Raw genomic sequence first — 7,347 nt, 5'->3', positions numbered from 1 at the left:
ACAGTAAGCATGTAAATACCGCTGGTATTACTGAGAAATATCACTTGAGAAGCCAAATGCCATAAAAGGAATTCTGAATATTAACAACACAGACAGTAAAGGGCTCAGGGTAATCTTGCAGAAAGCTCCCCACTAGAGTAGCACAATTTCCCCTGGCCCCCACATTGAGAATACCATATTTATGATATGGTATCACCTGGCAAAGAAGGAAGCTGGCCAGGGAAGCCTGTGGTCCAGGATTTGTACTTTGCAAGGTTGGTTCAGTGGAAAGGGTGTTTGGGGGTACATTCAAAGGAAAGAAAAAGAAAACTGATGCAATGAATCCAATTGACCGAATCAGTTTCTCAGATGAAATCTTGCTTCAGGACTTTCCCTATGAAATCCCAGCAGCTTCTTAATTTCCACCCTCATCCTCATTTAAACAAAGCCCAAATTGCCACTCACTAAACCTGACCAGTCTCCACAAAAGGGCCTACTGCCTTGCTGGCTTGAGTTAAAAGTCAACTGAATCTGTCTTATTAGATTTGCTTCTATTGCATACATTGAGTCGGACTCATAGCACAGATTTCCAAAAGTATTTTACTAGAACTCAGGTATCTCTCAAAAGCACACTGATGCCACCACTTACCAAAAATAGTATTTTCATGGGGCTTGGGCTAATTAGCCTAACGCTTCTCTCACAGTGGAGAAATGAAAGGTAACTATTTCTACCCCCAAAAGGCCCGGTGCTCTCTTTTAGATGCTAATGTAGAATTTAAACATTAACCAAAAGCACTTTAACCACAACGGATCTATGTCATACGGTTGATTATTAATGGCCGTCTCCAAGGACACACACTTGCACTTTGTGAAAACTCACATCTCTATTTCTCATGCCTTTTCTCAAACTTACCTGATTCACTATTGCAATGCAGGCAAGTGAAACTGACACCTCAGATCCCAGATGAAAATGTGGAATCACTAGGAGAGTATCTAATCCCGGCTCCACCTCCTGTCAGTTGTGTGACTGTGGGCAAGTCACTTAACTTCTCGGTGCCTCAGTTACCTCATCTGGAAAATGGAGATTAAGACTGTGAGCTTCATCTGGGACAACCTGATTACCCTGTATCTACCCCAGCGCTTACAACAGTGCTCGGCACATAGTAAGCGCTTAAATACCAACATTATTATTAATGGAACACAAATCGTCTTTGCTCTTAAAGAGGTGTGGGTGCCAATACATGTTAAAGGCTGCTGCTATTGCCAATAAACATGCTGATACTAAGATTGTAGTTATTATTAATAGCAATTATAATGTTTTTTTAAAAAAACCCCAACAGTTTGCACGTCTCGACAAAAGCAACAACATTCCCCAAGACCAATTCCCAGATCCCTCGGCCACCGCTCCGGCCTCCAGCGGGAAAGATCCTGGAAGCCGCGTTTAGTGACTGAACGGCGCCACCTAGTGGAATAGACGAGCGGCGCAGGGCAGGCTTTCGGCCTTTCCAAGGACTTCAAAGCGTAGCCCCAGGCGTCCAACAAATAGCCCGCGTCCAGGGCACGTGCTTCAAACAAAAAATAAACCCTCCAGGGAACAACCCGAGCCAAGGGGCTCTGCTCCCCACAACGGGAACTAAGAGGCCGAATGGGCCCGTGCGGAGAGACAGAGGATGGGCTATGTTGGCGATTCCTCTCACTCTCATTCCTTCAATAGTATTTATTGAGCGCTTACTATGTGCAGAGCACTGTACTAAGCACTTGAAATGTACAATTCAGCAACATATAGAGGCAATCCCCTGCCCATTGACACGGGCTTACAGTCTGGGCTTAGTTCACATCAATAAATAATAATAATGTTGGTATTTGTTAAGCACTTACTATGTGCAGAGCACTGTTCTAAGCGCTGGGGTAGATACAGGGGAATCAGGTTGTCCCACGTGAGGCTCACAGTTAATCCCCATTTTACAGATGAGGTAACTGAGGCACAGAGAAGTGAAGTGACTTGCCCACAGTCACACAGCTGACAAGTGGCAGAGTCGGGAGTCGAACCCATGACTTCTGACTCCGAAGCCCAGGCTCTTTCCACTGAGCCACGCTGCTTGACGATGATGATGTCATTTGTTAAGCGCTTACTATGTGCCATGCACTGTTCTAAGCGCTGGGGTAGATACAATAATAATAATGATGGTGGTGGTATTTGTTAAGCGCTGACTAGGTGCAAGGCACTGTACTAAGCGCTGGGGGATACAAGGTGATCTGGTTGTCCCACGTGCGGCTCACAGTTTTAGTCCCCATTTTATTGATGAGGTAAACTGAGGCCCAGACAAGTTAAGTGACTTGCCCGAAGTTACACAGCTGGCAAGCGGCGGAGTCGGGATTCGAACCCATGACCTCTAACTCCCATGCCCAGGCTCTTTCCACTGAGTCACGCTGCTTCTCCAACAAGGATACAAAGATACATGGTAATGAGGTTGTTCCTCGTGGGGCCCATGGTCTTAACTCCCATTTTATGGATGGGGATTTTACAGATACGGAGAAGCGGCGGGGCTCAGTAGAAAGAGCCCGGGCTTGGGAGTCAGAGGTTGTGGGTTCTAATTCCGCCTCTCCCACTTAGTCTGCTGTGTGACTTTGGGCAAGTCACTTAACTTCTCGGTGCCTCGATTAACTCATCTGTAAAATGGGGATGAAGACTGTGAGCTTCATCTGGGACAACCTGATTACCCTGTATCTACCCCAGCGCTTACAACAGTGCTTGGCACATAGTAAGCGCTTAAATATCATTATTATTATTACAGATGAGGTAACTGTGGCATAGTGAAGTGACTTTGCCCGAAGCCACACAGTTAAGTGGCAGAGCTGGGATTAGAACCCACGACCTCCGATTCCCAAGCCCGTGCTCTTTCCACTGAGCCACGCTGCTTCTCAGCACAGACTCGACAGAACGATAATAACTATGAATAATAATAATAATAATGAGACGTTGGAGGTTATTAGAAAATCCCAGCAGTGGACAAAGCTCCTCCTCCAGCTCCAAGCCCGTGCTCTTTCCACTAAGCCACGCTGCTTCTCACAACAGACTCGCCAAGATAATAATAATTAATAATAATAATAATGAGACGATGGAGGTTATTAGAAAATCCCAAGAGTAGACGAAGCCCCTCCTCCTGCTTCAAGCCCATGCTCTTTCCACGAAGCCACGCTGCTGTTCAGCACAGACTCGACAGGACGATAATAATAATTAATAATAATATGATGAGAAGCAGCGTGGCTCCGTGGAAAGAGCCCGGACTTGGGAGTCAGGGGTCATGGGTTCGAATCCCGGTCCGCCACTGCTCAGCTGTGTGACTGTGGGCAAGTCACTTCACTTCTCTGAGCCTGTAACCTCATCTGGAAAATGGGGATGAAGACTGTGAGCCTCACGTGGGACAACCTGATTACCGTGTATCTACCCCAGCGCTTAGAACAGTGCTCTGCAAGTAGTAAGCGTTTAACAAATACCAATATTATTATTATTATAAGAAGATGGAGATTATTAGAAAATCCCAGGAGTGGAAGAAACTCCTCTTCCTGCTCCAAGGCCGAGCTTTTTCCCCTAAGCCACACTACTACTCTGCATAGATTCGACAGGATGATAATAATGATGATTAATAATAATAATAATGAGACGATGGAGGTTATTAGAAAATCCCAGGAGTGGACGAAGCTCCTCCTCCTGCTCCAAGCCCATGCTCTTTCCACTGAGTCACGCTGCTGCTCAGCACAGCCTCGACAGGACGATAATAATAATTAATAATAATATGATGAGAAGCAGCGTGGCTCCGTGGAAAGAGCCCGGACTTGGGAGTCAGAGGTAATGGGTTCGAATCCCGGTCCGCCACTGCTCAGCTGTGTGACTGTGGGCAAGTCACTTCACTTCTCTGGGCCTCAGTGACCTCATCTGGAAAATGGGGATGAAGACTGAGCGCCTCACGTGCTGATTACCCTATATCTACTCCAGCGTTTAGAACAGTGCTCTGCACGTAGTAAGCACTTAACATTACCAACATGATTATTATTAAAAGAAGATGGAGGTGGTTAGAAAATCCCAGGAGTGGACCAAACTCCTCCTCCTGCTCCAAGCCGGTGCTCTTTCCCCTAAGCCACACTAGTTCTCTGCACATATTCGACAGGATGATAACAATAATAATAATAATGAGACGATGGAGGTTATTAGAAAATACCAGGAGTGGACGAAGCTCCTCTTCCTGCTCCAAACCCGTGCTCTTTCCACTAAGCCACGCTGTTGCTCAGCACAGACTCGACAGGACGATAATAATAATAATGAGGCGATGGAGGTTATTAGAAAATCCCAGTAGTGGATGAAACTCCAAGCCCGTGCTCTTTCCACTAAGCCACGCTGCTGCTCAGCACAGACTCTACAGGACGATAATAATTAATAAGGAGACGATGGAGGTTATTAGAAATCTCAGGAGTGGACGAAGCCCACGCCCGCGCTCTTTCCACTAAGCCACACTGACGCTCAGCACAGACTCGACAGAATGATGATGATGATAATAATAATAAGATGATGGAGGTTATTAGAAAATCTCAGGAGTGGACGAAGCTCCTCCTCCAGCTCCAAGCCCGTGCTCTTTCCACTAAGCCATGCTGCTGCTCAGCACAGACTCGACAGGACGATAATAATAATAATGAGGCGATGGAGGTTATTAGAAAATCCCAGTAGTGGATGAAACTCCAAGCCCGTGCTCTTTCCACTAAGCCACGGTGCTGCTCAGCACAGACTCTACAGGACGATAATAATTAATAAGGAGACGATGGAGGTTATTAGAAATCTCAGGAGTGGACGAAGCCCACGCCCGCGCTCTTTCCACTAAGCCACACTGACGCTCAGCACAGACTCGACAGAATGATGATGATGATAATAATAATAAGATGATGGAGGTTATTAGAAAATCTCAGGAGTGGACGAAGCTCCTCCTCCAGCTCCAAGCCCGTGCTCTTTCCACTAAGCCATGCTGCTGCTCAGCACAGACTCGACAGGACGATAATAATAATTAATAATAATAAGGAGACGATGAAGGTTATTAGAAAATACCAGGAATGGACGAAGTTCCTGCTCCAAGCCCGTGCTCTTTCCCCTATACTACGCTACTTCTCAGCACAGACTCGACCGGACGATAATAATAATTAATGAGACGATAAAGGTTATTAGAAAATACCAGGAGTGGACGAAGCTCCTGCTCCAAGCCCGTGCTCTTCCCACTATACCACGCTACTTCTCAGCAGAGACTCGACAAGACGATAATAATTAATAATAATGAGACGATGGAGGTTATTAGAAAATCCCAGGAGTGGACGAAGCTGCTCCTGGCCCGGCCCTCTGTGCGACGCCTCACCTGCGGCAGCCCCGAGGCCTGGGGGTGAAGGATGTCCGGTCCTGAGGCAATGGCGGGATGTGTGAGGAGAGGACAGCTTCCCTGCCCCCCGAGGCCCCTCAACTTCTAGCAGAAGCGGAACCCACCTTGGTGGGCGTTGGAGGAGCGGGTTGTGGGGCCAGCGGGTTTGAGAAGGAGAGCGCCTGAGGTAAAGTTTCCAACGCCCCTGCGGGGCCTGGCTTTGTCCCCGTCGTGGCCGCTGCTCTCCCACCATCCTCCGCGGCCCTTGCCCCCCCTGACAGAAAAATGCTGAAAAATCCCTTCACCTCCCTCATGCCTTAAATCCCTTGAAGGCTTCTCCCTTCCTGGGCTCCTCTTGTTAATCGCAGCGAGCTCAGGTGACCCGTCCGCCCTCCTCCACAGCTCGCTGGGGAGTGGGGGCAACTGAGGCAGGTGAGGCAAATTGGCATCGTTATAGGGCAACTGGGGGATCAGCTGAGCCCCAACCGCCTCCTCGCCCAGAGGCTCCGATGGGATGACATTATCCCGTCCCCACCCTAGACTCTGAGCAGGGAATTGTCCCCTTCTGCTGTAGTGTACTTTCCCAAGCGTCGCTTACTCCACTGCTCTGCACACAGTAAGCGCTTAATAAATACTCTGTTCCCTCTACCCACCTTCACCTCTCCGCAGCTAAACCCTCTTCTCCCCCCTTTCCCTCTCCTCTCCCACCCCCTCAGCACTGTACTCGTCCGCTCAACTGTATATATCTTTATCACCCTATTTATTTTGTTTATTTTGTTTAATGAGATGTACATCACCCTGATGCTATTTAGTTGCCATTGTTTTTATGAGATGTTCTTCCCCTTGACTCTATTTATTGCCATTGTTCTTGTCTGCCCGTCTCCCCCGATTAGACTGTAAGCCCGTCAAAGGGCAGGGACTGTCTCGTTCTGTTGCCGACTTGTACATTCTAAGTGCCTAGTACAGTGCTCTGCACATAGTAAGGGCTCAATAAATACTATTGAATGAATACAATACGATCAAATGAATGAAATGAGAGGCCTCTGGAGCATCCGGATGGGAAAGTCAAATTCCCCAATGACCCCTTACCTTTCCCACCCCCATACACGTGTGTGTGTCTCTATATATACATATATATATATACACGTGTGTGTCTATATGAAAATATAGACACACACAAGCTCCAGTTCCCTTGAAATTCCCCTAGTGGTATCTGGAGTTAAAGCTCAAGGTACTACTAGGGAAACTTCAAGGAAACTGCTGAACTCATTTCTGCTTTTTATCCCCAACATGGTACTTCTTGGATGCAAAGGGATGCTGATCTATTGTACTTTCTTTTTTTAACATTTTATTGGATTTCTCCCGGGATACAGACCTGAAGTCAGCAAAGGCTTTAATAAGAGCAGGTTCCACAGAATTTCCTGACACGTCCTGGAACGTGAAGAGCGGCTCCAAGCTGAACTATACTGAATGAAGGATAGGCCCGCGAAGTGTGTTCGCCCTTAATTGTGTGTATGCTCCCACTTTTGTGTTCACACACACTTTTTTTATGGTATTAAGTGCTTACTGTGTGCCAGTCACTCTCCTGAGCACTGGGATAAATCAATCTGTGGTATTTATTGAGTACTTACTATGTTCAGAGCACTGTACTGAGCCCTTGAGGGAGTACAACAAAATTAGTATGCACATTCCCTGCCCCAAATGAACTCACTGTCTAGAGGGAACTTTTACAAATTAATCGGGTTGGACGTGGTTCTATGCCGCAAAGGGCTCACAGTTGTAATCCCCAATTTACAGATGAGGTAACTGAGGCACAGAGAATCTACCCTAATGCTTAGTACAGTGCTTGGCCCATAGTAAAAGCATAATAAATACCATAAAACAACTTATATTTTCTGGAAGCCATACCTGAGGTGATAGCCTCCCTCAGAACAGCCAGAAGAGTGAGCTCCCTCCACAGCACTTAGAAAGG

The sequence above is a fragment of the Ornithorhynchus anatinus genome, chromosome 18 (genome assembly GCF_004115215.2).
Source record: "Ornithorhynchus anatinus isolate Pmale09 chromosome 18, mOrnAna1.pri.v4, whole genome shotgun sequence".
Classification (NCBI taxonomy): Eukaryota; Metazoa; Chordata; class Mammalia; order Monotremata; family Ornithorhynchidae; genus Ornithorhynchus; species Ornithorhynchus anatinus.
Note: the sequence above shows the minus strand (reverse complement) of the source record.